We start from the raw sequence: 26,083 nt of genomic DNA, 5'->3' as shown, positions 1-26,083 counted from the left end.
AAACAAAACAAAGACCAAACACATTTTTCTCGAGGCTCACGCCATTTGAGTAAACTATTCTGTTCACCTCTTCAGACTGTCATCTTCCCAAATCCCAGCCACTCCTGCTCTCTCACTTCAAATCCCTGACACCTGACTCCCAATCTTCCTTTAAGATGGGCTTAAATCTTATCATTCTGTTTGCCTGGAAGAGTCATGCATTACACCTGTTTCCTGATTTCTCATCCAGTTAGCACTTTGGTACCCTCAAAAGTGTCCCAGCCTCAACAATTTTATGTGGCCACCCTAATCCTGGGTGACTTAACAGTTAGCTACCCTTTGGCCTCATTTCCTTGATCAACTCGGACACCCGGGCCCTTGGTCACACCCTGGACATTGTCAACTAATCTCACTGCCTCCAGGAGCAAAATTCAATCTGCCTACCTTCTGACCACAATCACCCATCCTTCCAGCTGGCTTGTTTTTGGCCACTCCCATTACAACTAAACTTTCTCCAAACCCAGGTAACCTGGCCCTGCAGGAGAGCCACACGACTAAGCAGACTGCTTCCACCACCATCACCAATTTCAGGCTTTCAGGTTGCCTGGAAATCCCATTATATTTTTCTGAGCAACACACTCTCGGATTCTCTGCAATGACCTCGTTAAACTTTCTTGGGACTTCCCTGGTGGTCCAGTGGTTAAGACTCCGCATTCCCAATGCAGGGGGCCCGGGTTCCATCCCTGGTCAGGGAATTAGATCTCACATGCCGCAACTAAGAGTCCACATGCCACAACTAAAGATCCTGTATGCCACTAAGAACCAGCGCTGCCAAATAAGTAAATAAACATTAACAAAAAAACAACTTTCTCCAGCTCCCTAAATCTGTGACCCGCTAACCTCCTATCTCACCCCCAGCTGATGACCCTGCTTCTTTTCTTACTTTACAAAGAAAATAGAGGCTTGAGATATTATTTTACACAATCTCATTGCTTTTAGGATGAGAAAACAATCCTGGACGTGGTCCACGTGGTCCTATACAGTTTGTCCCTACTGACCTTTCTCCATCTAGCCATGCCTCACACCAGAGCTCCCAGGACACCAGTCCCACTGGTTTGCATTCGATTTCTAATCCCTTCTGCCACTCTCCCACTCCCACCCCAGCCCATCAGCAAATGTTGTTGGTTCTGGTTTCATAATGTGTCTTGGATCCAAACTCTTCTCACCATCCCCACAGTAGAATCCTCACCAAAGCTACCATCACCTTTCATCTGGACTGTTACCACAGCCTCCTGAGTGCTCTCTTACTGCTTTTCCTCTTGCCCCGTCCGACTGATTTTCCAATCACAAGCCAGTAGGATGGCACACAGAAGAAATCAAATCACTTGCTAAACGCCTTCCCATAGCTCCCCGTTGCAATTAGAATAAAACCCAAAGTCCTCAAGGCTGAGCCCCAGGCCCTGCTTGGTCTGGCGCCTGCCTACCTCTTGGTCCCCATCCTCTACCACTGTCCTACTCTTTCATCACCCCCTTCCCCACATATAAGTCCTTGACAACCCAGCTGTAGAGAGGAAGGACAGGTGAATTCAACCACATTTCCAAATCTAACTGACTTTAACTGCTATGTTTTCAGATCTCACCCACTTTCTCTCTGGACACGCCACTTTCAAAAGTCACGGCGTTATTTCCACTTAGTCCTTTGCGATGACAAATTGTGTGGCCAAGAGTGGCCTGGTGCGTACGCATTACTTCATTTGCATCACTGTATCTCTGTAATACATTCTTAGAAGTGGGATCGCTGGGTCGATGGGTCACTGCAGATGTAGATTAAGTCGCTGTTGCCCAATCCCTGTCTACAGGATTCAGACCATTTTGGACTTCCACCAGCGTTATGGGAGAAGCCACAGCCTCGCCGGCCAACTGAGTGCCGCTAAGCTGTGGGGGGCGGTTGCCAACCGGAGAGCTGAGAAACCGCCGCTGCGAAGCGCGCCCTTCGCCGCCCCGGCTCCAGCGGAGACCGCCTAACCCCGGTCCCGCGGCTCCCCTGCGGCCAGGCGCGGGGGGTGGGGGTGGGGGTGGGGGTGGGGGGAACCGCTTCTCTCCGGCTCCCGCGTGCGCTGCGGGCGGGCTGCGCGCGGCAGGGAAGCCGGGCCTTGCACAACTGGCCCGAAAGAGGAAGCTCAGAAAGGGCTGAAGTCAACACTTCGGAAGACCGTTGCAAAAGAAATCGGCTTCTTGGGCCTTTGTGGAACCGCCATCCGGCCCCCAATCCCTTAGCCACTGATATATCGAGGCGACAACCCAGGGGGTCGCTCCCGAGAGAGGAGGGCCCGCGGCGCAGGTAGGGGAGGGCTGAGAGGAAGGCGCAACTTTCCCCAGAATTAAAACCAAGTTGTTTTCTTCGGGGGTGGGGCAGGGGGGAGGGGTAAGACGAAAGGAGGCACAAACCCGTGGAGTCGAAAAAAGCAGCCCCTGAGCTTTAGGCGTCTTTATCCACATCCGTGGGTGTGTCTCCAGACAGGCGCCCTCCTCGCACCTCGATGCGGAGCCGCGCGCCGAGCGCTCCACGTCTGCGCGCTGCGTGGGAAGGGGCGGGCTCACACCACTTCCTCCAGAGGCTGCCTACCTGAACCGGAGCGCAGCCCAGTGCGCCGCGTCGCCCTCCCGGCCCAACCCCGCGCGCTCGAGGCCCCGCGCAGCCGTCGAGGTAAGCGGCGCCGCCGGCCCGCCCAGGGGCCCTGGGAGCTGCACCGGGACCCGCCGGGCGGTCACCCGACCAGGAGTCTGGCCTGTCGGGTCCGAGGCCCGACCCAGCTCGCGGCGCCGGCCGGGTGAACGCGCGGCCCCCGCTGGGCCCTCTAGGGCAGCGGGTCCCCGGAGTCCCCTTCGCCGACCCCTGTACTTGACCCAGCTCCGCGGGGGGTTGGGGCTGGGGCTTATCTTCCCCGCGTTCGGATTTGTCATATTTGACTGATTTCCTGCCCAGAAAATTGCTCCAAGGTCAGACGAGGAACCGGTACACCCTCGCCTGGCCAGCGGGTCCGGGAGCCCCGGGCTGACCGACGCTGAAGGAATCCCGGGGGGTATTTCACGGGGGGCATTTCAGGGGGTATTTCAGGGCGCTATGCATTGAGTGCAAGTAGGGTGAGAATTTGAGTGATGATCGCAGTCTGACGCGTCTTAGAGTGTTTCCTCTTTGAAAACTTTCAGACGGCTGTTTCTTCTTTTTAAAAATAACTTTTCCTCCGAATTATTGTCCTTTTCGTTTTAAAATAAGGTAGAGGAAGGATGTGGACACCAGGCAGAAGTTTTGTAATTTGGCTTGGAATGAGTATCCAGAGCATCCTTTTAGAGCACGAAGCAAACTAACCAGGAGATCGTTATACCCAGGAGGACCTCGGGGCAGGGGTCCCCCTGAAGACCTTGCCCAGTGCACCTCTTATTTTCCTTCTGGGAAGGCATTTCTTATCGTTCAGACCATTGTGGAACGCTAAACGTGCTTTTTCCTAGTGCCACTCATGGCAAAGCGGTTCAAAAATAACTTTTAATGTGATCATTATAGAAAGAAATGGAGTATCGGAGGAAGTAACATAAAGAAAAAGCTCATGAGTTTATTACTCCTCAGGTATAATGTGATTTAAATAAAGGCCAGGGTACCAGCTACTACTAATTTTAAAGTCTAGGGTCTCTGAATGGGTGTTTGGGAGCCTTTGTCCCTTTGAATAAACCTCCAGTGGCAATTTTCCCTCTGGCCTCACTGAAATAGTGGGACGGCACATGGGCAGTCTTACAGGAACGCTGGCTAGCAAAATTAACAGAGGATCTGCTATGAAACTTCTGTAATGTCTTCCGGGTGGTATTTCCTGTCTGCTCAATGTGTTGTGAAAGGTCTAAGAAATTTAATATCATCTTCAGACTATTAGTATTTAGTAATTTTCACATTATTACTAATATCTGTGTCTTTTCTGGGTATTTGGAAGACTTGGGTTCTGTTCCATATCTGCCTTTAACTAGAAAAGAGTGACGTTGATTAAGTTGCTTTGATCTCTCTAGACCTGAGATAACTTACCCATAACGATTATTGGCCTACCAAATGTCTGTCATGAAAATAGTAATTGAAGAATTGCCATAATTCGTTGAATTTGTCCTATCTGGAATGCTGACAGAGTTAGAATTGCTGATCACTCACAAGAAAGAATGGAGAAAATAACGATAACAGGTGTTGTTAGATTCTGAAATATTTCGAGGCCTTTGTTCTTTAGAAGTTCCTCTAAAAACAGTCAATTTTTGACCTATATGTAAGACGGCAAATTTCCATTCTTTTGAAAAACTTCAGTAGGGAGTTGATATGCCCAAGCTTGGGCAGGTCCATATTAAATTTCAAAATTCTTCACGTGTTACTTCTCAAGAAATATAACTTTGTAATATGGATTACTTTATGACTTAGTTACTTTAAATCTTAAACGCAATACTTACTGGGTTATGTAGTGTCCATTAAATCTTTTGTATTTTCATGTCCTGAGAATGTATACCAATCACCCACTATTTTTTTGCCTTTTTTCAATGACAAATTAAAAGTTCTAGATATTTTCATATTACTGTTAGAATGAACTACCTATAGAATGCATTACCATGAGTGTCTGCATTTGATATGCCACTTTGAATTTCTTCAAACCATCCCACTTTCAAAAAGCGTGACTATTTTCACTTACTTCGAATCCTCTTCAATTTTATTTTAGTTATTTTTATACCCAATACCTTTTCGTGAGTGCAGAATCTTATAATAAATTAAGTTTGTGTTTCATAGTCTGTTACACCAAGATATTTACAATTGCACCGCATCGCCATCACCTAGCCAAGTTCCTGGCACCATAGTTGGGACTCAAATAACATTTACTAAACGTGCAGATATGAGTTCCACTTCTGGATTGTACCATCAATATGTCATAAGACCCTGAGACCCAGCAGGCCCAACGCTTAGGCACGGGCCACACCCTTAGGCTACCAACTCTTAGGCTTGTGCAGGCAGAAATGTAGCACCACTCCAAGGCACCACGCCTTCTCAGCACATACTCTAGAGCCTGAATTCATGACTCCATTTCCAGACATTTCCTGAACATCATCTATGCACTTGAATCACTAAAAATCATATTATAAGAGCTATTGTCTTTCTTCTCTGTCAATTCAGTTTCCTCTTTATCACCAAATGGTAGTAGTAAATAATAATTATATTTATTCAGCTTATATTTTGTACCAGACCCTGTGTAACTAATTTAGACGTGTTGTTTCATTAAGCCTCACATCCTGGGCTTATACTATTATCAGCTTTTATGGTTGAGGAAATGATAGCACAGAGAGGTTAAGAAGCTTACCTAAGGAGTGAGAAGCAGAGCTGACCTTTGAACTGAGCCAGTATGACACCAGCACTTGAAGTGCTGTACCAAGGACAAGGGCTTAAACGGTGAAAAAACAATGAGGCCTTTTCTCAGTGAAGTTCTGGTTTAATAGGGGAGATATAAATGGGCAGTTACAGTTCCACACGTGACCAAGATCGTGTGCTGTGGGAGCACCCATCAGATTCCTACACCACCCTGGGGTCAGGGAAGATGAAATGAAGGTAGGCAAGCAAAGAACGTGCCTTGTTAACAGTGGGAAGACAAGCTATAATCACTTGTGAAGTTATTATCTTTATATATGTCTTTTGAAAAAATAATCTGCTTTAGCAGCAATCGTGATTTCATTTTTATCTTCATTATATTCCAGTCCCTCTTGATAGCTGGCTACGTTGATTAAATCAATGAAGTAGTGAGTAGCTTTTTTTCTGTTTCTGCTGGGGATCCTTCTGGTTTGATCTCATATCACAGACTCATCAGTGAGATGACTGTGGGCTGGGGGAGGGGATAAATGCTAAATCACACAGCAGCTGTGATTTACCTCACAAACTGGCTGGAAGATTTACATCCATAGATAACTATCATATCAAACTGGAGGGAAAATAAAGAGTGGTAGGAGAACAAGCAAACACTAGATTTTATTAATTATTTCATACATACAAGAGAAGGTGTAAGATATATACGTAAATTACAGCAAATAATCATAAAGCCAACATCTGGATACCTATCACCCAGCTTAAGAAGTACGATATTATCAATACGTCTTCTGACTTCCTCCCAATAGAATTACCCTTTTTTCTTGATAGAGGTAATCATTATGCTGAATGTGCTGATTTTTTAAAAAGCATTTAGAAAGCACATACATGCATTTGCAGAAATGTCAAACTGAGAATTAGAGTATATCGGCACTTGGGAAACAAATTAGAATCTCCACTGATTTGAAGCATGGTCATAAATAGGGTGTCCTATTAAGTAAAGACAACTTAATTTAAATAGCATTAAAACATAGTGGATTACAAATGGTTAAGAGTAAGTACCGTGGAAGGAGTGGTATCTTAGTCATTAATGAAGTGACCAAGATTCATCAGGGGATAACTATAACTTTTAAGTGTAATAAAGCATATGTAACTTGGGAACTGCTAATTTCCATATTACTTAGATTTCTGCTTTAAATACAATTCAGTCATTCAAAAAAAAAATATTTACCAAGCACTCTTCTAGGTGAACAGAAGAGGCAAAGGTCTCTGCATTTGTGGAGTTTCTATTCTAATGGGGAGATGTAGACAATCATCAGTAAGCATAATAAATAAGTAAATAATATAGGTATTAGTGAGTGAAAAGTCCTATTAAAAAGGGCAAAGTTGAACGTAGTAAAATTGCAGTATTAAATAAGGTGGTCAGGCTTGGCCTCGTTGAGAAGGTAAGATCTGAGCAGAGGTTTGCAGGAGTTAACTATCTGAGGGAGCAGTGTTCCAGGCAGAGGGAACGGCCAGTGCCAAGGCTGTAAGAAAGGGGTCAGCCTGGTGTGTTTGAGGAACAAGACGCCCATGTGGCCTAGAGGTAAGTGAGCAGGGAGAGAGTGATAGGAGATGTAGTTGGAGAGGTAAGAGTGGGGGTGAAGGGTCTTGTAAGCCATCGTGAAAACATGGGCTTTTAAACTGAGTTAAATTGAGGGGCCATTACAGGATTCTGAGAAGAGGAGTAATGTGATCTGACTTACATGTGAAAGGCCCACTCTGATTGCTTGAGAAAAGGCTGGACAGAGTAAGGAGCCTATTAGGAAGCTCTGGGAATCGGCATATATTTTAAAGGTAGAGCCAGTAGGGTTTCCTGGCAAAGTGGATATGGGGTGTGAGAGAAAGAGGAACCAAAGATGACTCCAACGTTTTTGACGCAAACAATAGGAAGGATGGAATATCATCAACCAACACGGAGAGGTTAGAGGGGAGACCATCAGAAGTTGAGTTTTGGACGTGGATGTGAAGTGTCAACTGGTAATAACTATGTGCTTATTATATAAAAGACTACAGCCATTCAGCCTAAGTAACTACTTGGAAAGATACAGTTATTAATTCTCATTGTACAAATTAGAAATGACAATTTAGAGAGTTTTAAGAATTTTACCTGAGATTACAGTTTAAGAAATGGGACATAAAACCAGATCTTTGGGATCCCAATGCTTTAACTCTTCTTTCAAAACTTGCTGAAAGTGGGACTTCCCCGGCAGTCCAGTAGTTAAGACTGTGCCTTCCAGTGCAGAGGGTGTGGGTTTGATCCCCGGTGGGGGGGAATCCCTGGTCAGGAACTAAGATCCCACATGCCGTGGGGTGTGGCCAAAAGCTAAAACAAACAAAGAAACTTGCTGAAAGGATTGACCAGCAATCTTTGTTTTTTAAATTTATTTATTTTATTCTTGGCTGCGTTGGGTCTTCGCTACTGCGCACAGGCTTTCTCTAGTTGTGGCAAGCGGGAGCTACTCTTCATTGTGGTGCGTGAGCTTCTCATTGCAGTGGCTTCTCTTGTTCCAGAGCATGGGCTCTAGACTCACAGGCTTTAGTAGTTGTGGCGCACGGGCTCAGTAGTTGTGGCTCACGGGCTCTAGAGCGCAGGCTCCGTAGTTGTGGTGCACGGGCTTAGTTGCTCCACAGCATGTGGGATCTTCCTGGACCAGGGCTTGAACCCATGTCCCCTGCATTGGCAGGCGGATTCTTAACCACTGCGCCACCAGGGAAGCCCTGAGCGGCAATCTTTATCAAATAAATAAAATAAGAGTAGAGTCAGCTAATCAGTAATATTTCATGCCCATGAGACTCAAGACAGTGAATATTCTTTCTAATAAATGGGAGAGGGAGAGATGAACACTAAAAAGCCCCATATTTATACATAAATTCATAACCAGTTACGTGCATTATGCAATACCAGGTTTCTATGATTGTGAGTTTAACAGCAGGATTCTGAGGGAGGGAAGACAATGGGCTTTTCCACAAAGGAGCTTTTCGTGCCCTGAGGCTCAGATATTTATATTTTCAAAATCTAAGACCAGATTCGGAAGAGAAGGAAGCTTCCTCGTTGCACAGCTGGATTCAAATGGATGCGAGCGTTAGAGCAGGTCTAAAGGGTCACTAGTAGCTCTTGAAGAATGATAGATGACGCTGTTATGACATTTGGCAAGCTGAAAGTGAATTTTAGGAAGTAGCTACTGAGTTGGAGGTAACTGACATTTTATTTGTTTTGGTTATAATAGGTGTCAGGGCAGTGTCATTATGAAATAGTAGCGCTTAGTAGAATGCTGCTTATATCATTGTCTACACCATAGTCCATGAAATAGACTGTTTTTTTCCCACAGGCAAAAGTCCAGTTTTCAATTAAGTGCATTATTAGGATTTCATCTCAAAACGAAAAGAACGAAAAAATTAGTTACATGGCAGAAAAAATACCACAAAATCTTTTTCAGGTGATTTACAGAATGATCTCAATTCAGTGACATTAAATGAATTTGTCTAAGGCTGCTGTGTTTATAGTATTAATGAACTTTTTCATCTCTGCTGCTGACGTAAAACTCACAGCTGGGTCAGTGAACTGATGAGGTTTGGGATGTAGCATTTGTTTATTTGTTTTGTTTTTTTTGTTGTTGTTGTTTTGGTTTTTTTTTTTTGCGGTACGCGGGCCTCTCACTGTTGTGGCCTCTCCCGTTGCGGAGCACAGGCTCCGGACGCGCAGGCTCAGCGGCCATGGCTCACGGGCCCAGCCGCTCCGCGGCATGTGGGATCTTCTCGGACCGGGGCACGAACCCATGTCCCCTGCATCAGCAGGCGGACTCTCAACCACTGCGCCACCAGGGAAGCCCTGTTTTGTTTTTTTAAGGGGAATGACTTCCTTCTAGTTAAATTCCGTAAATGATATAACGTAGCAAATCAAGACTATTTCTTAGCAATTCAAGACTGTTGACTAACGCGGTGCATTAAATTTCCCCCATTGTATGCGGCAAACAGAGATGAAGTGGCTTGGGCCAGGAACGTGGGTAGATGCAGCGTGATGCTGTGAGCAGATCTCTTAAGACCAGTGTAGAAGAGAAAAGCTGAAACGCCCAGGGAGCTCACCGCACTGACCCTCAGAGCAGAGGAGCATCCTCGAGACTCAGAGGGGGCTTCTGTGCTTACACAAACGCTTGAGTTGAAGGAAACTCTGCTCAACGTGCTGTCATTGGAACTTTTTTTCAGTTTCATCACATACCTGTTGAGGGCCAACCACATGCCAGAGTAGAAGGTGTAAAACAGAGTAAGATATGGTGCTGAATCTCAAGAAGCTTCTGGTCCAGTGGGAGACACAGGCCTGCAAATAAACACATTCCAGGGTGTGATGTGCATAAGATGGTGACGGGAGTGATTCTAGAGAAGACCTTGTAGAGGGGTGACCAAGAGGCACTTTCAAGGCTAAAGTTATTTCCAGGAGGCCCAGTGGAGTTTCCTCCAGACACCACATGTATGAAATGGTTCAACAGGGCTGGAGCATACAGTACAGTGGGAAAGGAAATGGGGAGATTCTGATTTAACTCTTAGTGAGTAATATTCAGATTACATTCATATGGTACAGTCACCACAACCTACCATCTTTGAGTCAAACGTTTAGGCACCTGTAATAACGGAACTGTTCTACTTTAGACCTACCCTGTCCGGTCCAAACAAAATGCAAGCCACGTTGATAACTTTAATTTTTTTAAATTTAATTATTTTTTGGCCGTGCTGCACGGCATGCAGAATCTTAGTTCCCCAACCAGGGATCAAATGCATGCCCCCTGCAGTGGAAGCATGGAGTCTTAACCATTGGACCACCTGGGAAGTCCCCACATAGATAACTTTACATTTTCAGGAAACCACACTAGGAACAGTAAAAGAGAAACAAGGGATGTTAATTTTAGTAATCTATTTTATTTAATATATTTATCCAAAATGACTAATTAATATTAATTATACTAAATTGCATTAAAGTCATATTAAAATGGTGGATGAACTCTTTTACTCTTTCTTTTTTCCTACTAAGTTTTCCAAAGCCAGCATATTTTACACTTACGGTACATCTCATTTCGGACTAGCCACAATTCAAGGGCTCAATGGCCACCTGTGGCTAGTGGCTACTGAATTGGACAGTGCAGCTCTAGGTAATTGCATAAACACTGTATCCTAACTCCGTGTTAACCCTTCAGCTGCATGGAGGATATTAGGTGTACTACGAAGTAAGCTAAAGGAAAAAAAACAGGAAAAGCATTTTCTCTTACTGTGGGGTCTGTCCCTGGAACCAGATTCTAATGCATAATTAAACCTATACCCAGAATGCTTTGTGAGCCCTCTAGCAACAAAAACAAACAGCATCAAATTGCCATTGCCTACTTTTCTTTTTATTCTTTCTCTTCCCTCTGCTGCCCCCCCACCCACACTGCCCTTATTTTTTGGATTCTTCCTAAAAGTAACAGGGGCTGAAAAAGAGTGGAAGTAAAAGGTAGAGCTGGATGCCCTAAACCCACATCCGGCAAAGTGTGATCGGTTGCCCTAGGCAACGGTGGTTGTCAACTCTTTTTTTTTTCTCTTTAGCTTCCAACTGCTAGCTCACGGGCGTAACGTACCCTCATCAACAGCAGCTCTCTTTGTGGTGGCCCTTAACTCCAGAAGTACACCTCCCTTTCAGGGCAGGAGGAAATGATAAGATTTGGATTGTGGAGTTGGAGGTGTCATGGGTAGAGTTTGAAAAAGTCTCAGGGAGATTCTGATACAGTTCCTGTCTTGTTCAGAATGGTTAAGAAGCTCTGTCCTAGGGACTTCCCTGGCTGTCCAGTGGTTAAGACTCTGTGCTTCCACTGCAGGGGGCACGGGTTCGATCACTGGTTGGGGAACTAAGATCCCAAATGTCACATGGCACGGCCAAAAAAACGAAAACCTCTGTCGTAGAAACACTACTTACAGATGTCCTTCCCAGTAGCTTAGTCTTTTAAAAATGTCCCTGGCCTATGGAAAAATGGCAGTCCAGGTACACAGAAATGCAACAGGCAGAAGTAACCATCAATTAGTACTTGGGACTTGGGAACATGTATGTGGTGTGTGAATAAGTGACTGACATTTATTTCCACTGGTGGTTTTAGAGGGAGATATAGTAACAAAAATGATTATGATAATGGTGATAATAATAATAGCTATATTGGTATCACTAATATCACTTTATATGCATCAGATGCTATGCTATGCCCTTTATAGGCATCATCTCATCCCTACGACGTAGGGACTGTTTTCATTGCTATTTTACAAATGAGGGAACTAAACCAACAGAGAGGTTAAATTGCTTGTTCAAGATCACCCAGCAGCTGAGTGTACTTAGTGAGTGGTGTGTGTCACATGCTTGGATGAAAATACAAGATTCCCTGCCTAACCTCAGTGTGGTGTGGAAGACAGACACGAAGTCAGTTGTATTCGAACTGGACGTATAGATACTGTAACAGCAGCGTTAGCAGAGTGGCTGCCACATTCTACCTCTTAATCAGCCTGTGTCTTCAGAAGGCCACGTGGCTTGACTGTGAACATGAGTTTTGAGTTAGACTTAGGCACGGTCCAGTCCTCCACTCACATGAGCTTGCACAAATTATTATTTCTCCGGGCAGGAAATTATTATTTCTCAGAGTTTTATAATCTATAACATTAGAATAATGTCACTACCTCATAAGATTGCTTTGAGAATTAAATCAGGCACTGTAGGTGCCTGATCTGTAGTAGTTTTTCCATATTTATAATTCCTACTATTCTTATTTTAAAGTAGGTGCTAATACATATTAATATGAGCTTACATTGAGTTCTGAGTATTGGGTTGGCCAAAAAGTTCGTCTGGGTTTTTCCGTAAGATGTTTTTGGCCACCCTAATGCCAACCGTGGCGCTGTGCCGGCTACTAGGAGAGTTGAGGTGTAAAATTTGCCCCTTCAGCATAGTTGAGAAGATTTTTTAAATGCACATAAAGAGACAGATAAGCCATAAGGCACCTTGTGAACTGTCAAATTAGTGATCCTAACTCTGCTGCTACAGGATTTAGAGGAGGGTAGATCACCAGGATGCAGGAGGGAGCCTTGAGCTGGCCTTGGGTGGTGGGTAGGACTAATGTGAGTGGAGAAAATGGGGTGCAGAGGTATTACAGACGGCCTGCACAGGGGAAGAGAAATCACCTACTTTCACTGTAAGCAAAGGTTTAGTAAGAGAAAGATGCTGATGGATTTGGAGAGGTATGTGGCGTGCGTCATGGATAAACTCATCCCAGGAGATGTGTGCCCTGAAAAACTCTTCCAGCAAGCTGGGGAGATGCCAGGATGACCTGTGCCCACTGGGACAGTGAGGGCCCTGGTTTGGTCATCAAGCCTCTGCTCCTTGACTAGACGCACTGGCCTCCCTGCCACCCACTCCTTCACCTTCTGCCTGCCTTTGATTGACATGGACTTTCCACATTTGGTGTTTGTGCCCTTTGGAAAGCCTGCTGACCTGGCCCTGGAGACTGCTAACCTTCCTCTGGGCTGCAGGACAGACCCTGATCACTCCTGAAAAAGGCCTCGGGGGGCCGTTGCCCCTGGTGAATATTGACAGGAGGGACCTTGAATGACCGCCCCCCCCCAATTTGACACTACATTATGAAGCAATGACAGAATAATTGCATTTTTTAAAAAAATTTATTTATTTATTTTTGGCTGCGTTGGGTCTTTGTTGCTGCGCACAGGCTTTCTCTAGTTGCTGTGAGCGGGGACTACTCTTCGTTGTGGTGCGCGGGCTTCTCATTGCGGTGGCTTCTCTTGTTGTAGAGCACAGGCTCTAAGTGCGCAGGCTCAGTAGTTGTGGCTCACGGGCTTAGTTGCTCCGCGTCATGTGGGACCTTCCCGGACCAGGGCTGGAACCAGTGTCCCCTGCATTGGCAAGCAGATTCTAAACCACTGCGCCACCAGGGAAGCCCAATAATTGCATTTTTGACTGGTTGTCTCTGCTGCAGAACTGCTGGGAGGATAAGGCAAATGGTGGAGGGGTTCAGATTCTTCACCAAGAGGCAAATAAATGAAAGATGCTGAGAAAAACAATATATTGCTTAGCTGATTGAAATATAAATGGAAGCCATGAATTAAGTACTGTGAATATGTTATCATTTTTAAAAAGTGTTTGGGGATTTTCAGCTTAACTTTGTCAAGTTACGTGGAAACTATTATGTGAAATACATATAAAATACGTGCAGTTCTAGAAGTTGAATTCCCTCTATGTCTGCCGATTCAGCTCTTTGGGGTTCTTGAGATTGGGGGGGGTTTGTTTGTTTTGTTGGTGTCTGTGTGTTTTAAGTCAAGAATTAATTTTCATGCCCGGTTAATCAGTGATCTCTCTATGGATGGACTTGATTTAAATTAGTTTTGCTGGAATCCAGTTCTTTGCAGGAGCAATCATAAATTTACCCTAAATCCATTTGGGTTGGTCCTGGATTATAGTAGTATAGTACTTACTGCTGCTGGTTTTTTTCTTTTTATTCTTTTAGCATATAGTGTTTGGTTCATTGCTACATACATTTGCAAAAATGACTCCATGAGTATGTTTTTATTGAATGTGCAGAGAATTGTAAAAGTTATCACATCACAGAAAGAGAAAGAGCTTTTTTGTTTGTCTGTTTGGTCCTTTAGGTATAAAAAAACCCTCTGCTCTCAATAACATCTATTAAAAAATAAAGACTCACACGCTATACACAAAAACTAACTCAAAGTGGATCACAAAGCTAAATGTTAGAGCTAAAATTATAAAATTCCATATAAGAAAATATAAGGGCAAATTTGTTGCCACCTTTGCTTCAGAAAGTAAAGCTGCATCTTTATTCATATTTATGAAATCTGGATATTTTGAGTGTCTGACTAATAACCTTTGTCAAGATAGCCCCCTTGGACAATAGGAAAGTGAATGGGGTGGAAAGTGCAGGAAGCTAACGGATGGATTCTTGGAAGTTTTACTGAGACCTTGTCTGGAAAGGTCCACAAACACCTACCAAAGAAGTTAACCAAGCACGGTATCCCTTTTTCTCTCAGTGTCCATATCAAAACGAACCTAAGTTGTATCTTAATTTATCATCTGTCTTTTATACCAGGGCATCATCAGGCAGTTGCTTTGATCTGAAATAAGTTATTAGGGGTAAAGTAGGTACAAAACAAAGAGTCTGTAATATGCCCGCCAAAAATTTATTCATATATATTTCATTTGATAGTTTAGACTCTGGTAAGATTATGAAGCGCCAATTCTCTGATGTTCTTAAATATATTTCTGTGTTGTTATATGACAGTAATATCTATTTTATTCCTACACCATTACTGTTCTGCTTTAATTATTGTCATTGTGGAAGTCTTTTATTATTATTTTTTTCTCCAAAATTTCCTTTGAATTTGACTCTGGTTAAATTGTGTATGTGTGTGTAGATTTTACTATGGTTGTTTTCTAGATAGTTTGAGATTGTCCTTTTCAGATTTTCTTCTCTGATCCCTAAGTTGTTAGGAAAATACATTTTTCTTCAGGGTTTTTAAGTGTATTTAAATCTTGTGTTATTAACTTCTGTTTTTATTACATTTTGGTCAGAAAATATAGCCTGTACAATTTCTCCTTTGGGGAATTTAGATTTTCTAGCATATGACTAGTTTTCAGTAAATGTCTTATAAGCTAACCATACTTTTTACTCAAAGCCTCTGTATCTTTTTTTCCCATTAATCAATCAAATATAGAGAAGAAATTTGTTACAATTTCTAAGGTCATAATTTTATAAGTCAACTCTTGAGTATTATTTTCTGTGAAACGTTGATTTAGTCCTCAAAATCATTTGTATCAATAAAAGAATATATTCTTGGCTGGGAAGTTTAATGATGACTCAGTTCTGAATCAAGACAAATAATGCTAAATTCTTAAGTCTAGTTGTTGCCTTCAGAGAAATAAAGAAAATAATTAATTAATGACAAGAAAAACACTCCCTGGAAAGTTACTAAGCTTAGTTACAAAAAATAAACAAATAAAATACCCTTTAAAAACAAGGTCATCATAAAATTTGTCTATCAGAAACAACACATGAAGGATACATTTTAGTTTTAATTTAAGCTAAATTAAAGAATTTAAACTAAATTCTTTTCACTTAGTTTAAATTCTTTTCACTAAGAAGTTTTAGAATCTAGGCAAGAAAGACAAGGAACTGTTGCAGTGTACTTTCCACCTGAAATCATCCTCCTTGAATTGATCCCAGCAATGTTTAGGAGAAGAAAGTCACAATTGGGTGGGGTGGAGAAGAGTCCCTTTTCTCCTTTTTGTGAGCAACCTTCAAAATGGAATTTAATAAAAAGGCAACCTATGGAATGGGAGAAAATATTTGCAAACCATATATTGGATAAAGGGTTAATATCCAAAATATATGAAGAACCCATGCAACTCAATAACAGAAAACCAGCAATCCTGTTAAAAAATGGGCAGAGGGTCTGAATAGGCATTTTTCCAAAGAAGACATACTGAAGGCTATCTGATGCATGAAAAGATGCTCAACATCACTAAGCATCAGGAAAATACAAATCAAAACCACAGTGAGATATCACCTCACACCTATTGGAACAGCTATCAAGAAGACAAGAGATAAAAAATCTTGGCAAAGATGTGGAGAAAAGGGAACCCTAGTTCACTGTTGGCGGGAATGTAAATTGATGCAGCCACTGTGGAAAACGGTTTGGAAGTTCCTCAAAAAATTAAAGGTAGAACTACCATATAATCCAGGAATTCTACTTCTGGGTATATATCCAAAGGAAGTGGAAATAGGATACCAAAGAGTTATCTGCACTCCCATGTTCATTGCAGCAGTATTAACAATAGTCAAGATATGGAAACAACCTAAGGGCCCATTAATGGATGAATGGATAAATATGATGGATATATATATATAATTATATACATAATTTATATAATATATATTATTAACTGATATATAATATATATATTATGTATATAATTATATATAGAGAGAGAGAAAGAGAGAGGGGAGAGAGAGAATGGAATATTATTCAGCCATGAGAAAGAAGGAAATTCTGCCGTTTGTGACAACAAGGATAAACTTTAAGAGCATTATGCTAAGTGAGATAAGTCAGACAGCTAAAGACAAATACTTTATGGTCTCACTCATATGTGGAATCTAAAAAAGCCAAACTCATAAAAAACAGTGTAGAATGGTGGTTACCTGGGGGTGGGGGAATTGGGGAGATGTTGTTTAAGGGTACAAACTGCAACTCATAGATAAATAAGTCCTTCAGATCTAATTATAGCATAGAGATATAGTCAACAATACTGCATTATAAACTTCAAAGTTGCTAACAGACTAGATCTTATTTGTTCTCACTACAGAAGGGAAATGATGATTACAGGACATGATAGAAGTATTATCTAATATGATTATAGTGGAACTTACTTGCAATATATAAGTATATCAAACCAACACATTGTACACCTTAAACTCACACAATGTTATATGCCAATTATATATCAATTAAAAAATTACATATTAACCTCTGGTTTTGCTAATATGCCCTTTAAGTCCACTTCTATGGACTTAAAACCAATTGTGATTCTTAACTCTATTTTAAGTTATGAAATTAATACATTATAGAAAATGTGCAAAATAGAGAAAAATAGACCAGCATCCTGATAGAAGTGCTTTTTCACATGTTGATTTATTATCTTGTAGTATTTTTTTCCCTGTGTTCTTGGTTTTCTTACATTATTGTAATTTTAGAAAATAAATTATTTTGTATCCTATTTATTTTACTTAAATATGTTGTTATAGTCGTCATAGCCGTTTTTCATGGTAACAACAAAAACCCACTGAGTGCAGTACAGTAATTAACTCTTCTCATATTTGTCGGATAAATATCCAACGAATATTGTTTGTTGTTTTTAATTTCCAATGATGCTGCCATTTCATCTCCAGGCATATAGAGTTCTTTCAAAGTTTATAAGATTTCCTTGAATTAAATTCCCAGAGGCTGAATTAACAAACCAAAGACAACGAACATTTCCATGATATCTAGATATTTAATAGACATCTGTTGATGAATGAATGAATATAAAGAGCGAGCTTCTTTAAAGCTCCTGGACTTCAGGTCATGCTTGGAAAATACTTCATTACTTGTAATGATCAGGAAATAGAATTCATTCTAGATTAGACAGAAAAGAGTTTATTACAAGGTATACGGCTGCGTACAAAGCTGGGAGGGTCAGGAAGGTAGTTTGATGTTAACAGTCAAGAATAACACAGCCAGGAGAAATGCCCAACTCTACCTTCAGGACTGTTCTGGCAAAACCTCACTGCAGGGGCTTCCCTGGTGGCGCAGTGGTTGAGAGTCCGCCTGCCGATGCAGGGGACACGGGTTCGTGCCCCGGTCTGGGAAGATCCCACATGCCGCGGAGCGGCTGGGCCCGTGAGCCATGGCCGCTGAGCCTGCGCGTCCGGAGCCTGTGCTCCGCGACGGGAGGGGCCACAACAGTGAGAGGCCCGCGTAATGCAAAAAAAAAAAAAAAAAAAACCTCACTGCAGCCAAGACCCACTGCTCCACCTAAGGTGATAGGGACAGAACAACTACCCCCAGGAGATTCTGTTTTACCATCTGTCACTTTCACTTCACGTTGCTCAGTGCCATCTAGCAGGCCTCCCATCACTGTGTCTGCTTGACTGGATTACAGGTGGAACCCTAGCTGCAAGGGAGCATGGAAATGTTATTTTCAGATTTCCAGCTTCAGTATAATGGAAACACATGCTGCAAGGCACCTGGAGAGGATGTTCAAAGGGCCAGTCAGTAGTATCTGTCACAAAATTATAAAGAAGCAAGGAAAGGAGGAAAGAAGGAAAGAAAAACTTTTCTATGACTTATAGTTTTACCGTTACACTTAGATTCTTAATCCAACTTGAATTTATTTTGTTTATGGTGATGGGTAGGGATCTGACTTTATTTTTTGCAAATGGGTAGCCAATTGTTTCTATACCATTTATTAAATAATATATTATTTTCTGCTGATTATTAACTGCCAACTTTTTCATATGTTAAATTTGAATTCTGCAGTCTTTGTTCTTTTACACTGGTTTATTTGTGTAAATCCTGAAGTACCAAGAATTTTTTTCTTTAAAATACATTTTTTGGTACTATTTAAGAATAACCTTTTTTCTCAGATGAAGTTTAGAATCAGCTTGTCAGCTTTTATTTTGTTTCGATTTTAAATCCATTTGGAGGTTTAATTGGAATTCCCCAAATTTTGTATTCTTTAGGAAGAAATGACATCTTTACCACATTGAACGTTCCCTTCTGGTAACCTGGTATTTCTCTCCATTTGTTTGTCTTCTCTTATGCTGTATGGCTTTCTCTATATAGGATTGACAAATTCCTTTTATTTATTTCTATACTTTTCATAGCTTTTGTTGCTATTGTAAATTTGATCCTTTTGCCACATCACTTTCTAATATTTATTGCTGGATATATAGAAATCTTATTGTTTTGTATATATTTACCTCGCATCAGCCATCTTATTAAGGCTGCTTGCACCTAATTCTCTTGAATTTTCTACGTAAGCAATCTTATCACCTACTTACGCTACTGTTGTCTTTTCCCTGTTGCCTGTGTCCTATATCCACTGCAGTGCTTTTGTAAATAAAGTTGTATTGATACTAGTCATGCTTGCTTGTTTACTGTCATCTACAACTTTTTCCCTACAACAGCAGACTTGAGTAGTTGTGACAGAGGCTATATGACTTGCAAAACCTAAAATATTTACTAGCTGGCTCTTTATAACAAAAGTTTGCTGAATCCTACCACAGAGTATGTATAAATTTGAGATATTTTTTCTGAATTTTTATTGTCTAAGATCACCCAAACAAACTGAAATAGTAGCAATAATGATGAGACTCTTTGACTTGTGTCTGACTTTAATAAGAAGACTTTCTGTGTTTTACCATTAGAATAATGGTTGCCATTGGTTTCTGGTAGATACCCTTTATCGAGTTAAGGAAAGCACCGACCATTTCAACCTTACTAAGAGGTTTTTATCAGGAATGGGTATTGAATTTTACCAACTGTCTTTTCACCATGCATTGAGATGATCATGTGGCCTATCATTTAATATTTTAATTTAGTGAATTACTCTAATATATTTCCTACTGTTGGGCTGTTCTTGCATTCCTGGTTATTACATATTTTAATATACTTCTGGAATCAATTTTCTAAAATTTTTTTGACAATTTTTGTATCCATATTTGTAAGTAATATTGATTTGTTATTTTCTTATTAGTTTTTAAACAAATTTATTTATTTTTGGTTGCGTTGGGTCTTCGTTGCTGTGCACGGGCTTTCTCTAGTTGCGGCGAGTGGGGACTACTCTTTGTTGTGGTGCGTGGTCTTCTCGTTGCGGTGGCTTCTCTTGTTGCGGTGGCTTCTCTTGTTGTGGAGCATGGGCTCTAGATGTACGGGCTTCAGTCGTTGTGGCTCATGGGCTCTAGAGCGCAGGCTCAGTAGTTGTGGCTCATGGGCTTAGTTGCTCCACGGCATGTGGGATCTTCCCGGACCAGGGATTGAACCCATGCCCCCTGCATTGGCAGGCGGATTCTTAACCACTGCACCACCAGGGAAGTCCTCTGACTGCTTTTTAAATATCAATTATTCTTATTACTGTGTCATCATAAATCTCTCTGAAGACATCAACTGGAATTTTTTTTTATTCTCTCTTCTATTTCTTTCATCAACTCTTTTTCCTCAGGGGTCAGTATTTTGGTTTTTAGTCTTGATGCTCCCATGTTTGTGTTTTTCCTCAAATATTTCATGGGCCTTGATTGTTGATTCATAATTTTAATTGAAGGGCTAGAATAACATAAGAAGGTGGTATGATTTACCTGTAGCCAAACAAGCCTCTTTCTTGACTAGGAGGCTGACTGTAGGGTTCTATAGATGGAAGTGGGGATTGACAGGTAGCTTTCCTGTTTGGTTTGGATAACAGTCAGGCATGTAAGTTTCAGCTCTCCTTGAGTGCTGTTTGCTGAGGCTAGCAAAGCCTTGTGCTAGAGGTGGAGCTCCTAGAGAGTTCTCAGTGCCTTTCACTGAACGTGGATGTGTCTCCTCCCACCCCCTTTGGATGCATGGATGCATGGAGGAAAGGATGGAACGATGGATGGAGAGTTGGCGATTGGACTGGGATCTGCGTATCTGTTACAGGATCCCAAACTTTCTGAGTCCCAAATTGCTCTACTTGGGTTTTTTTTGGCTCAAGTCCCACCTTAAGAACCAGTAAGACAGTTCTCCCACATTATATAAGACAACGGTTCTTGCTGATTTTAGACCCAGGGCAATTGCGGTTTCTCATTCTCCCTTGTGACAGAGAAATCGAATGGCCCATAGCGTCAGTCCTTTAATTACTCCAGGTTGTCCCTGGATTTCCATCTTTGCTAACCCTGAGTGTAGATGTTTTCCTTGGCTCTATGTTTGACAGCCCTCCTCCAGACCCATATTGAACTGCTGTCTCCCTAGCTCTAGAGGTTCTCTGTACAATCCCTTCTCCTTAACATCTTCCAGAAATTCCTCAAAGGTTTTGCTCTAGCAATGCCATCTTTCCTGGCTTTCCAGACTGTTATGGAGTCCTTTCACTGGAATTTTAGGAGAGGTTGTGTATTCACTGCCCACTAACCAGAAGTTATCAATGCATTTTAAATATTCCCACCTATATGCAGACATCACTGTGTGCCAGTTACTGTGCAAGGGTCTGACTGTGTTAATTTAGTCCTCCCAACAATTTTATGAATTATATTTCTTATCCCCGTCTTACAGATGAAAATACTGAAGCTCCACAAGGTGAAGTAAGTTGCTCAGGGTCATGCATTTAGCATTGAACCCAGGTGTGAAGCATCCAGTTATCCCATTCACATGTAGTGATACAGCCCTGGTGATACAGCAGGACTCCAACATGGACCATTTGAATGATGATCAAGGGTAATTCCAAGTTCCTTATTCACTGTTTTTATTTCCTTGATATGTGAATTAAATAGAGAATTGGCTTAGTGGTCTAAATAAAACTGACAGGAAACTCTGGAGCACTCTGTTTTCAAATACATTATTTCCATACTATCCTTGTTCCTTCTCACAGCTGTGAGAGAGAAATTTAAAATGCAGTAGCTCCAGAATGGGTCTGATCCCATGTAGACTGTGTGGAGGAAAAATATAATTAAATTAAAAGGCTCTCATTTGTCACATATAAAAATAATACCCATAGGAACTCGTATGTAAATATCCTTCCCAAAGAAAGTGAAGAAACTCATCAAGAGTCAGCTGTCCACTGAACCAATAGGCGCCCTTCTTTGCTTCGTAAATGTGCTCAGATCTCAGCTAGTTTGCTGTTAGTGATGCTCTGTAGACACGTTAATTCCTATCTAGTTGGTTTATTCAGGGACACAAATTTCTGTATTTTTCATGACAAACATCTCATAATTGCGGCAAAATTAATTAAATCAAATGATTAATGCTGATATTATATGTTATATATTGTAATGATATAATAATTACTAATTGTAATTAATAATAATGATTTTGGACCTCCTGATGAGTAGATAAAATACTTAGATTCTCCACAGAAAAAAAATTAACCTTTAAAAAAAATTGTTTTAAACACTGTAACTGTGTCATTGCTAACTTTTACTGTTTCCCATTTTCTTTTCATAGCCACAAAGTTCATCTAGTACTTAGTGTGTGCTGGGAACTATGCTAAGTGATTTCCATGGACATTTTTCCCTTTGATCTTATGAAATACATAACATCTCTCCTATTTTGCAAATGAGGAAACTGAAGCTTATGTTTCTTTTTTTAATATTTATTTATTTATTATTTATTTATTTTGCCTGTGCCGGGTCTTAGTTGCAGCATGCGGACTTCTTAGTTGCGGCATGAGGACTCTTAGTTGTGGCATGCATGTGGGATCTAGTTCCCTGACCAGGGATCGAACCCCGGCTCCCTGCATTGGGAATGCGGAGTCTTACCCACTGGACCACCAGGGAAGTCCCTATATTTCTTTTTTCCAGTTAATATGGGCCAATTTCAGAATAGCTAGTGTCATTTATCTCTTATCCTTAAAAACCCTTTTTTTCCCCATTATAAACCGTGAACATATAATTTGTTAATGTATTTGTTTAATTGTCCTAATATTATTTATTAATTAATTCAACTTTTTGTTGTATTTGAAAGGTTGTTTCCTAGACTTCTATTCTAGACTTCTATTTCATTGGTCAGTGAATCCTGGACCAGTAACATATTATTTTAATTATTGTATTTACTCCACTGGTGTTACTGTATTACTAATATATATATATGGGTGTGTATATATATATATTTACCATATGAAACTATATATTTTTTTCTTTCAGTTTTATTGAAATATAATTGATGTACAGCACTGTATAAGTTTAAAGTGTATAACACAATCATTTGAACTACATATATCATGAAATGACCACAATAAATTTAGTGAGTATCTATCAGCTCATACAGACATAAAATTAAAATAATAGAAAAAACTTTTCCTTGTGATGAGAACTGGTAGGATTTACTTTCTTAACAGCTTTCATAGATAACACACAGCAGTGTTAATTATAATCATCATGTTGTACATTACATTCCTAGTACTTATTTATCTTATAACTGGAAGGTTGTACCTTTTGATCATCTTTATCCAGTCCCCACCCTACCCCATGCCACAGTAACCACAAATCTTATCTCTTTTTCTATGAGTGTTTTTGTTTGTTTTTGAAGTATAGTTGACCTACAACCACTGTTAGTTCCTGGTGCACAACATAGTGATTGGATATTTCTGTTCTGTTACGAAATGACCATCACAATGTTTGCCATTTTCTCATTGTCGTTTCTAGATAGCTAACGACTGACATTCTGGTATTTTTTTACGCACTGAAGTTTGACGTAAATAGTCGTTTACCACATGTGCCTTTGCACGATACTTATTTTCTTAGAGCCTCCATTTCTTCACTTGCAAATGGGACTAGTATATTTTGCAGAGCGGGCGCAAAGAGGAGGGGTATAGCAGAAGAGCATAGTATCATGCTGGACACGTAGAAGGTACCATGGAATGGTAGCTGCTATGATCATTTGTTCCACTCTCAACAGCTGCATAACAAGTCACCCCAAACTTACTGCTGTCGAACAGACAATTTTATTATGGTTACAGATTCTGTGCATCAGGAGTTTGGACAGGCCATGGCAGGGCTAGCTGGCCTCAGCTCCATAATGTCCGTGACCTCAGCTGAGGAGACTTGAACAGCTGGGGGTGATGGAAACGGCTGGAGACTGAGCTTACCTGGAGGGTTTTTTACTCACCGGCCTGGCCCCTGGACTGGGTGGGACTGGTGACCACAGTGTCTCCTGTGGCCCCTCCAGGTGGCTTGAGCTTCTCACAGGGTGACAGCTGGGCTTCTACAAGGAGTGTCTGGAGGGAATTCTTAGAGGCCAGGGGATGGCCTGCCCTGCACACGGAGCGTCACTTCCTTAACACTGCACCCATCATAGCAGTCACAAGCGTGCTCAGAGTCACGGGTGGGGACAGAGACCCCACATCTTGAGGGGAGAAGCATCAAAGAACGGGAAGCCACTTTAAAACCATCATCATCATTATACTGTGAATATGCTTCTTTCATATGAATAAGGAAAGGAAGTGCTTCCAGATTCCACAGGAATTGAGTGACTGTTTTCTTCAAGAGGTTATATGTTGCCCAGGACAGGAACATTAGTGGTAAAAACTGAGCTGTAGGGGGCTTCCCTGGTGGCGCAGTGGTTGAGAGACCGCCTGCCGATGCAGGGGACGCGGGTTCGTGTCCCGGTCCGGGAGGATCCCACGTGCCGTGGAGCGGCTGGACCCGTGAGCCATGGCCACTGAGCCTGCGCATCCGGAGCCTGTGCTCCGCGGCGGGAGAGGCCACAGCAGTGAGAGGCCCACGTACGACAAAAACAAAAACAAAAACTGAGCTGTATTCTCTGACACCTAAGATTAAACACTTGGTTCTTTTTCATTCCGTACCTTTAAACAATAAATAGATGCGACAATTTCTTATGCATTTTCAACACTGAGATAATAATACAGGGCATGGGAGTGTCTTCTTCCCTTGTGTTTGACATAAAACACAAGCCGCTTTTGACTTGGCTAAAACTTTTGGTTCTCATAATCTTTGTACATCCTGTACTTGCCTGTGACTTTTTTTTTTAACTTTACCATCTATATGTAGAGCAGTGGTTCGCAAACTTTAGTGTACAGTCAAATCACATGGAAATCTTGTTAAAACACAGATTATTGGGACTTCCCTGGTGGCTTAGTGGTTGAGAATTCACCTGCCAATGCAGGGGACACAGGTTTGATCCCTGGTCCAGGAGGATCGCACATGCCGTGGAGTTACTAAGCCTGTGCACTACAACTACTGAAGCCCACGTTCCCTAGAGCCTGAGCGCCACAGTTACTGAGCTCACACGCTGCAACTACTGAAGCCCAAGCACCTAGAGCCTGTGCTCTGCAATAAGAGAAGCTACTGCAATGAGAAGCCCATACTCCTCAACGAAGAGTAGCCCCTGCTCGCCGCACCTAGAGAAAGCCCGCATGCCGCAACTAGAGAAAGCCCGCACGCAGCAACGAAGACCCAACGCAGCCAAAAAAACCAAAAACCAAAAAACCCCACAGATTATTGGTCCTCACCCCAGAGTTTCTGATTCAGTAATTTTGGAGTGGGGCCGAAGAATTTGCATTCCCACGTGTCTGGGAGATGCTGTGGGGCAGGTCTGAGGACCCACACTTTGAGAACCACCGTTGCAGAGAAGGCGCAGAACCACATCGGCCTCACTGGATTACTCAGCTCTATCAACCCGCCACGTGCTTTCAGAGTCTGGCAATCTTCCCTGAACAAGGGCAATGGTGATACGACCACTCTTACCAGTTTCTGAGCATCTCATGTGTATGAGACATTTGTAAACACTTTGTATACGTTATCGTATCTTATTTAATTCTTTACAAAAACCCAGTGAAATATCCCCGTTTTATAGATTGAGAAACCGACACTATTAAGGCTAAGTTTCCCAGCACCACACCACAGTGAGGGCAGAGCTGAATCCAGGTCTTAACCCTCTCCCTTTTCTTTCAATTTATGACCTCCCCACCCCCACCAGTTACAACCAAGAATGCCCTTGGGGCCAGTTGGTGGGAAAGGGATGGTCTGAGTGGGAAGATCCTGGTCAGGAGACCATTGGCTCGAACAGCGTGATGTGTGCTGGTCACCATCACCCTCCTCTCCACAGCCGTGATCGGAATATCCAGTCAGCCTGTATCCTTGATCACTGGAGCATCCAGTGTGATGTGGCGGAGATCTTGAAGGGGCCTGCTTTTCTTTGAGAAGGTGACATTTAAGCTGAGATCTCAAGCACCATTTTTAAGCTGCTGCAGTCACCTAAAATCTCTCTCCTCAAAGCCTAAGATGCTAAGACCCTAAGGCAGTGATTCAAAGTGGCACTTATTTTAAGTAAAATAATTGGTGGTTCCGTACTATTGCAGCTAATTGATTTTGTGATCTAGGATAAGTTACTTAAACTTTGTAAAATAGGAAAAATAATGCTAACTTCAAAGGATTATTATGAGGA

At 41.8% G+C, this 26,083-nt stretch overlaps 1 protein-coding gene across 1 annotated transcript in view; it reads left to right on the top strand.

The window, feature by feature from the left end:
* The first annotated feature begins 2,285 nt into the window (after window positions 1-2,285).
* The window catches only part of APBB1IP (amyloid beta precursor protein binding family B member 1 interacting protein), a 103,717-nt gene continuing 79,919 nt past the window's right edge, over window positions 2,286-26,083 (top strand). Inside the window, exon 1 of the mRNA XM_060121170.1 lies at window positions 2,286-2,320. The gene's annotated coding sequence lies outside the window, so the exon portion shown is untranslated. The remainder of the gene's footprint in view (window positions 2,321-26,083) is intronic.

Source organism: Lagenorhynchus albirostris, chromosome 1 (assembly GCF_949774975.1).
Source record: "Lagenorhynchus albirostris chromosome 1, mLagAlb1.1, whole genome shotgun sequence".
NCBI lineage: Eukaryota > Metazoa > Chordata > Mammalia > Artiodactyla > Delphinidae > Lagenorhynchus > Lagenorhynchus albirostris.
Note: the sequence above shows the minus strand (reverse complement) of the source record. Positions and strands in the feature narration are given on the sequence as shown.